General features: G+C 39.7%; 1 pseudogene; it reads right to left on the bottom strand.

Annotated features, from left to right (window-relative positions):
- Positions 1-3,627: 3,627 nt before the first annotated feature.
- Positions 3,628-6,303, bottom strand: LOC136158203 (WW domain-binding protein 11 pseudogene; annotated as a pseudogene).
- Positions 6,304-7,010: the final 707 nt, after the last annotated feature.

The raw sequence follows: 7,010 nt of genomic DNA, 5'->3' as shown, positions 1-7,010 counted from the left end.
CTTTGATTTCTTCAGGGATCCATTGCTTAGTAACATACTGTTTACCCTCTATGTGTTTGTGTCTTTTTACAATATCTTTTCCCAGTAATTGATTTCTAGTCTCATATTGTTGTGTTAGGAAAAGATGCTTGATATAATTTCAGTTTCCTCAAATTTAGTGAGGCTTGGTTTGTGACCCAAGATATGATCTATTCTGGAGAATGTTCCATGTGCACTTTTGAAGAAAGTGTATTCTGCTGCTTTTGGATGGAATGTCTGTAAGTGGAGTGGTAAAGTCCCCCACTATTATTGTGTATTGCTAATTTCCCCTTTTATGGCTGTTAGCATTTGCCTTATATATGGAGGTGCTCCTATGTGGGTGCATGTGCATATATATTTTCAATTGTTACATCTATTTCTTTGATGGATCCATTGATCATTATGTAATATCCTTCCTTGTCTCTTGTAACAGTATTTATTTTAAAGTCTTTTTTTAAATGATATATTTCTACTCCAGCTTTCTTTAGATTTTCTTTGCACCTGGTAGATCTATACCCTCACTTTTTTTTCTATACCCTCACTTTCAATCTGTACGTGTCCCTAGATCTGAAGTGCGTCACTTGTAGACAGCATATATGTGGGTCCTGTTTTTGTGTCCATTCAGCTATTCTGCTGTCTCTTGGTTGGAGTATTTCATCTGTTTACATTTTAGTAATTATCAACATGTATGTTTCTATTGCCATTTTCGTAACTGTTTTGGGTTTGTTTTTGTAGGTCTTTTTTCTTACCTTTCTCTTATATTTTTTCCTATCTCTGTAGTCAGACACTGCAAATTTCTTATGCAGTAACCATGTCCCTACCCTCTATCCCCCCTTTCTGGAAAAATCTTGACTATGTTTTGGTATTTACATCATACCCAGGGAAAGAGATAAACTTTACTTTTGAGCTTCAAAAAATTGATCACAAATTTAATTCAATCATGGCCTTATTCCCTTTACTAGTGATTGGTTTTAAACATTTCTTGACCTAATTCTAACAAATTGGATCTGAGAGAAAGTCTTTCACTACCTTCTGGAAAGTTTTTCTTCTTAAAGAAGAAAGACCTTCATATGAAGAAATAGCTCTCTTCTTTGCTGGTGGAGATATGTGCACTTGTGGCACCTGGAACCATTGAAGTTGTATTGAAACCAAGTGGAGAAAAAAATTGAAAAATATAGTTGAAAGCCTCCAACTCAGAAAATAAGGACTAGTCATTTATTCCAAAAAGTAGCTGTATGAAATGTGACCTTGTAATTGTGAGGCTGGTTTTCATTTGGGAGAAATCAGTATAAGCCTTTGCATTTATTCTCATATTTTTTCTTTTTCTCTTCCTTTTCAGTTCATTATATGTGTGTGTGTGTGTGTATGCATATATATGTATATATATCATATATATACATACATACATATGAAGAATCTGACTCTATGGAGAATTTTTAGAGTATCTACTGAAATAGACGCTTGAGTTCCTTTAACCCATACCTAGGAAATTTGAACAACATTGGTAAATCTTGGTGATATTAAAATTTTGCAGGTTTAAAGTTTTATTTAGTCTTGCTAAGGAAATCAGTCCTGAAAATTCATTGGAAGGACTGATGCTGAAGCTGAAACTCCAATACTTTGGCCACCTGATGCGAAGAACTGACTCATTTGAAACGACTCTGAAGCTGGGAAAGATTGAAGACAGGAGGAGAAGGGGTTGACAGAGGATGAGATGGTTGGATGGCATCACTGACTTAATGGACATGAGTTTGAGTAAACTCTGGGAGTGGGTGATGAACAGGGAGGCCTGGCATGCTGCAGTCCATGGGGTAGCAAAGAGTCGAACACGACTGAGTGACTGGACAGAACTGAACTGATTATTTGGGGGAATTCTTGGCGAGGACAAATGAAAAAATGAAAAAAAAAAACAAACAAAAATTTTTATAGTACAGCAACTAGAAAAACAATGACTAAGTTTTGTTGGGCCCTTACTATGTGCCAGCTACTTGACAAAACTTGTTTTTCCTAAGTTTTTAAAATTAAATATTTTATTTTGAATAAGTTTCAAACCTACAGAAAAGTTGCAAAAGCAAATGAAGAACTCTCACATATCCTTTGCTCAGAAATCTCTTTCAAATTTCACCAATTATCACACAAATATCTGAGCAAAGAATTCAATCCAGGAATTATGCTTTGTACCCATTAGTCTTGTCTCTCCAGTTTCTTTCAACTGGAACAGTTCCTCAGTCTTTTCTTCACTTTCATGACCTTGAAATTCTTAAAGAATTATGGACTCTTCCTTTTGTAGGTAGGAGACCCTTGAAGTTAGGGTTAGTAACTAACTTTTGTGCATTCTTTTGAGTGGTAATGATTTTTGCTAATGCTATTAACTTTTATCATTTGATTAAAGTGATATCTGCCAAGTTTTTCTTCACTGTAAAATCAGTTTTCTCCCTTTGCAGTTAATATTTTGTGGGAGGATATTTAGAGGCCATATAAAAATCCCATTCCTTGGATCTGCAAACAGCTTCTGGTATTCAATAAATACCAGAATTAGTATATTCAATAAATACCAGAATTAGTATATTCCTACTAATGATAAAGGTTGGTGAAGTGATCATATTAAATGTGAATGACTTAATCTGAATATAAACTAAAAGGCTTACTTTTGAATCAGGTGCAATCCTTATGTAAGCTGTCACAAGGATGTCTTAAATAGAAATGTTTAGTTCTTTTTGAAATAAATTTGTGATAGTTTTAAAAAAAATCCCTTTCCTTAAATCATGTTTTAGTCATAACATCATTAATATTTCTTTTCTGAATTGTTATACTGATGGTTGGTAAATGGTGGTTTTCTACTCTCATCATTTCTTCTATATTTTAGTTGGCTTTCTATAAGGAGGAGCTTTCTCATTAATTTCTTTATTTCCCTGTGGACCCATGGGTTTCTATTTTATTGAATGCTTATAATTTACTATGATTATGATTTATTTTGATGATCAAAAATTATCCTAGATTTGACTAGTTTACCTCCTTTAAGCTAGCTTCTCATATTATTTTGACAAGTCCTTATTATTCTTTGAGTATTTCCTTACTATCTGATATAACAAGAAATTCTATGCTCATCCTGTTCATTTCCTAAATCGGACCTAGAATCAGTCATTTCAGTAAGGTGCCCTGGTTCCTTTTAATGTAAAATATTCTTTGGAAACGTTAGCAAGGTCTTAACAGGAGGCATGCTCATTGTAATATTTCTTATCCCAAGCTCTTCATGGGAAATAGGAAATACATGCATGCACATACACACACACACACACACACACACAGATTTAGTCCTAACAAAATACCAGAGAGTAGTGGCTTATAAACCATAAAAATGTACTTCTCACAGTTCTGGAGGCTGGAAATCTGAGTTCAGGGTGCCAGCATGGTTAGGTGAGAGCCATTTTCCGGGTCCGGACTTCTCATTGCGTCCTCACATGGTTAAAGAGGTAAGAGAGCTCTAGGGGTCTGTTTTATAAGGGCATTAATGCCATTCATGAGGGCTCTACTCTCATGATCTAATCACCTCCCAAAGGCCACACCTCCTAGAATCATCACTTTGTGAGTTAGGTTTATTTATTTATTTTTTTCTTGGTGTAGAACATTTATTTATTTATTCCATGGAACACTCAAAGTTTAGATCAGTGGGAATTTTAATCAATCAAAGAATTGTACATTTTCTTCCCACATATATCGCTTTGTATTAGGAAATGACATTGTGATCCATTTCACTACAATATTACAAAATATTTACAAGAAAATATTAAAAATAACTCAAACATGAAAAGCAAGATGGGGGTGAAATAAACTGGTTTTTCCAGAAATCTCTACTCCAGTGCCCACAGCACACAAGAGAGCCAAAACAAAGTTCCCCTTGATCACAAGTTTCCAAGGAATTGGAGTAGGGGAAGAAACTGGATAAAAATGGTGGTATGAAGGGGGATGGATGTTATTAGCAGCACTGCTTCAATAACCAATTTATTTTGCATGAAATACCCTCTCTTTTATATGCAGTAAATTCTGAACAAGGCTAAACTTTAGGATATTCCTTGAACTGAAATTAAAAATACCCTGACAGTGAAAGCAACTCTTTCACCTAAGCTGAGTAAGAGCCTCTTTCTCCATGAACCACTGATGTGAACAGAAGCCTGATCTAGCATCCAAAGCTGTCACAGCAGCCCTTCCATCTCTTTCATGAAAGCCTCATAGACATCGTCCTTAGTCTGCACAGACACAGGAACAGACGGGCCAGATTTGGGTGCTGTTTTGGCAAGAGGCACAGCAGAATCATCCTCTGACTTTCTCTGGGGAGCAGCAGCAGCCCCTTTATTCTCCCGACGCACCCGCAGTGCAGTGGGCACGAATCGTGTGATCTCTGCCGTGGGATTAGTGATCTGTGGCTTGGCACTGATGGTTGCCGTAGCTTTCTTCTCAATGGTGGCTGCGCTTGGGTCATCCGCCTTGGGTCGCTGGATCAAGTTGGGGGGAGCACTTAGAACCCCCGGGTTGGGTAAGGGAGCTGGCGGGAAGAGCCCAGGTGGGGCAGGTCCAAGAGGAGGCACCAGAGGTGGGCACATCATGCCAGGACGGGGTGGAGGGATACCTGGAGGTGCTGGGGGAGGTAGCCGTGGTGGGGGTCCCCGAGAAGGAGGGCCAGGAGGCAGACCCGGAGGTGGGCCTGGAGGAGGGCCAGGGGGCCGACCTGGTGGCGGGCCTGGAGGTAAAAGTCGGGGTAGAGGCCCTCGGAGCCCTGGCATTCCAGGTGGTCTCAGGAACGGAGGAGCTCCTGGAGGTGGTCCAGGAGGAAGGCCCGTAGATGGTCCAGGTGGCCGTAAAGGTGGAGCAGGTGGCAGTCCAAGCGGAGGTGGTCCTGACATGGGGGGTGCTTGTATCTGAGATGGAGGAACAGACTGTGGAGGGGCTTGCTGCTGGGAAGCTGCAGACGTGCCATCAGAGAGAGACTCCTTTTTGTGCTGCTTCTGTGACTGCTTCTCTGCTTCAGAATCATCTGACTCTTCATCGTCGTCCTCTGAAAACTTCTCGACTTCTTGGCTCTCCTCGGGGATTTCCTGCCCTGCCATTCGAAGCATCATGGCTTGAAGAGGAGTCAGCTCTTTCATGTTTTTCTTCTTCTTCTTTCTAGATTTTCCAGACATATCTGCAAACCGTACACTCAGACCTGGTTTTTTTTCTTCATTGTTTTCTCTCTCAGTGTCATCACGGTGTACAAATTCATCCCCTTCACTTTCTCCATCTGATCTGTCACTGTCGCTGTCATCAGTACTGTTGTCATGCTTATCCTGGTCCATGTCTTCAGGATAGCCATCATCTTCACTGGTGCTAGAAACATCATCGTCATGACCCCGCTGAGCAAGTTCAGGACTATATAACAGGTCTTCATCTTGCCTACGAGCGGGAAGATCTAGGGCAAAGCCCACTTTGCGGCCATACATTTTTAAGACTTGAGGAGGAGGTGGGCCCGGAGGAGGACCTGGAGGTTTCCTGCCAGGGGGCAAACGTGGAACGCCATGTCCAAGAAGAGGAAGTATAGAAACTGCCCGAGTTGGAGGTCCATAGGCTGAGGTCTTCTTAAGGATGGAGGGTGGCTGGGCCCCAAGAAGTGGAATGTCCTGGATCAAGATGTTGGAAGGAGCATGTGGCATATCTGGCAGAGGAATACTCTCCACTTCCACATGCTGGGCATTTTTGACAGCATCAAAATATTGACTAAGTTGAGCCCTCTTCTCTTCATATTCTACTTCTAGCTTTCTCAATTCTTTGTAAATATCTGGATTCTCTTTCTCATAGAGTCGTAGAATACGTTCAAATGTTTCACGTAGCTTTTTACGCTTGTCTTTCAGCACTTTCTCGTTTAACTGTGGCTGCTGCATTAAACTCCATTTCATCCAATTTTTCCATGTCCCGGATAATTTGTTTGGGATCCTTCATCTTTAAAACTGCAGCTCGTACCATCATGCGCTGTTTTTTGTTCTTTAATTCTCTTTTCCGAGCTTCTTTTCTGGCTTGGTCTGTAGGGTTCATAAATTTTCCACTTTTGGTGGATGACGTGGATCTCCGCCCCATGTTGACAAGTTGTTTGATTTACTTGCTTATTTAAAAAATAAAACCTAAAACACTCACGCTTCTACTGGACTCCTGGGGCTGTGAGAAGCGGGGAGGGGACGATTTTCGGCCCGTTTGACTTCGTAGGGGCCTTCACCTCGGCCTTTCGGTCAACCACCCAACCACCGCCATCTTGAAACCTCGTGAGTTAGGTTTAAACATATGAATTCATAGACCATAGCAAATGCATATTATATATATATATATATATATATATATATATATATATATATAAAATATAAAATAATGAGTTTCTGTTGATACCTCAACTCCAGTCCAACATCACAGGGTTCATTCTGGCTTTCCCCTCCACATTTGTATCTCCCTTCTTTGACAGTGAAAAGTCTGGCTCTCATTACCTCAAGTGCATAAGTGTAGTCAATTTTGTGATACCACCTGGTTGCCACTCTCTTTGCACACTGGCTCCAACTGTCATTGAGGCCTGACAAGTTTGGACTACTTTTAAAATGACTTTTTGATGAAGGAAAGAAGAAAGGCAATAAAAATATGATACTTTTGAATTGGAAGAATCAATATCATCAAAATCACTATACTATCCAAGGCAGCCTACAGATTCAATGCAATCCCTATTAAATTATCAATGGATTCTTTTCATGAAACTAGAAGAAAACATTTTAGAATTTGTATGGAGCACAAAAGACACTGAATAATCAAAGAAAAATAAGAAAAAAGAAGCTGAAGGATTCAGGCTTCCTGACTTCAGACTATATTACATAGCTACAGAAATCAAAATAGTATGGTACTGGCACAAAAACAGAAATGTAGATCAGTGAAACAGAATGGACAACTCAGAAATACACCTACATTCCTATGATCAGTTAATC

Source organism: Muntiacus reevesi, chromosome 2 (genome assembly GCF_963930625.1).
Source record: "Muntiacus reevesi chromosome 2, mMunRee1.1, whole genome shotgun sequence".
NCBI lineage: Eukaryota > Metazoa > Chordata > Mammalia > Artiodactyla > Cervidae > Muntiacus > Muntiacus reevesi.
The sequence above is the reverse complement of the archived record's forward strand: the minus strand, read 5'-3'. Positions and strand labels throughout refer to the sequence as shown.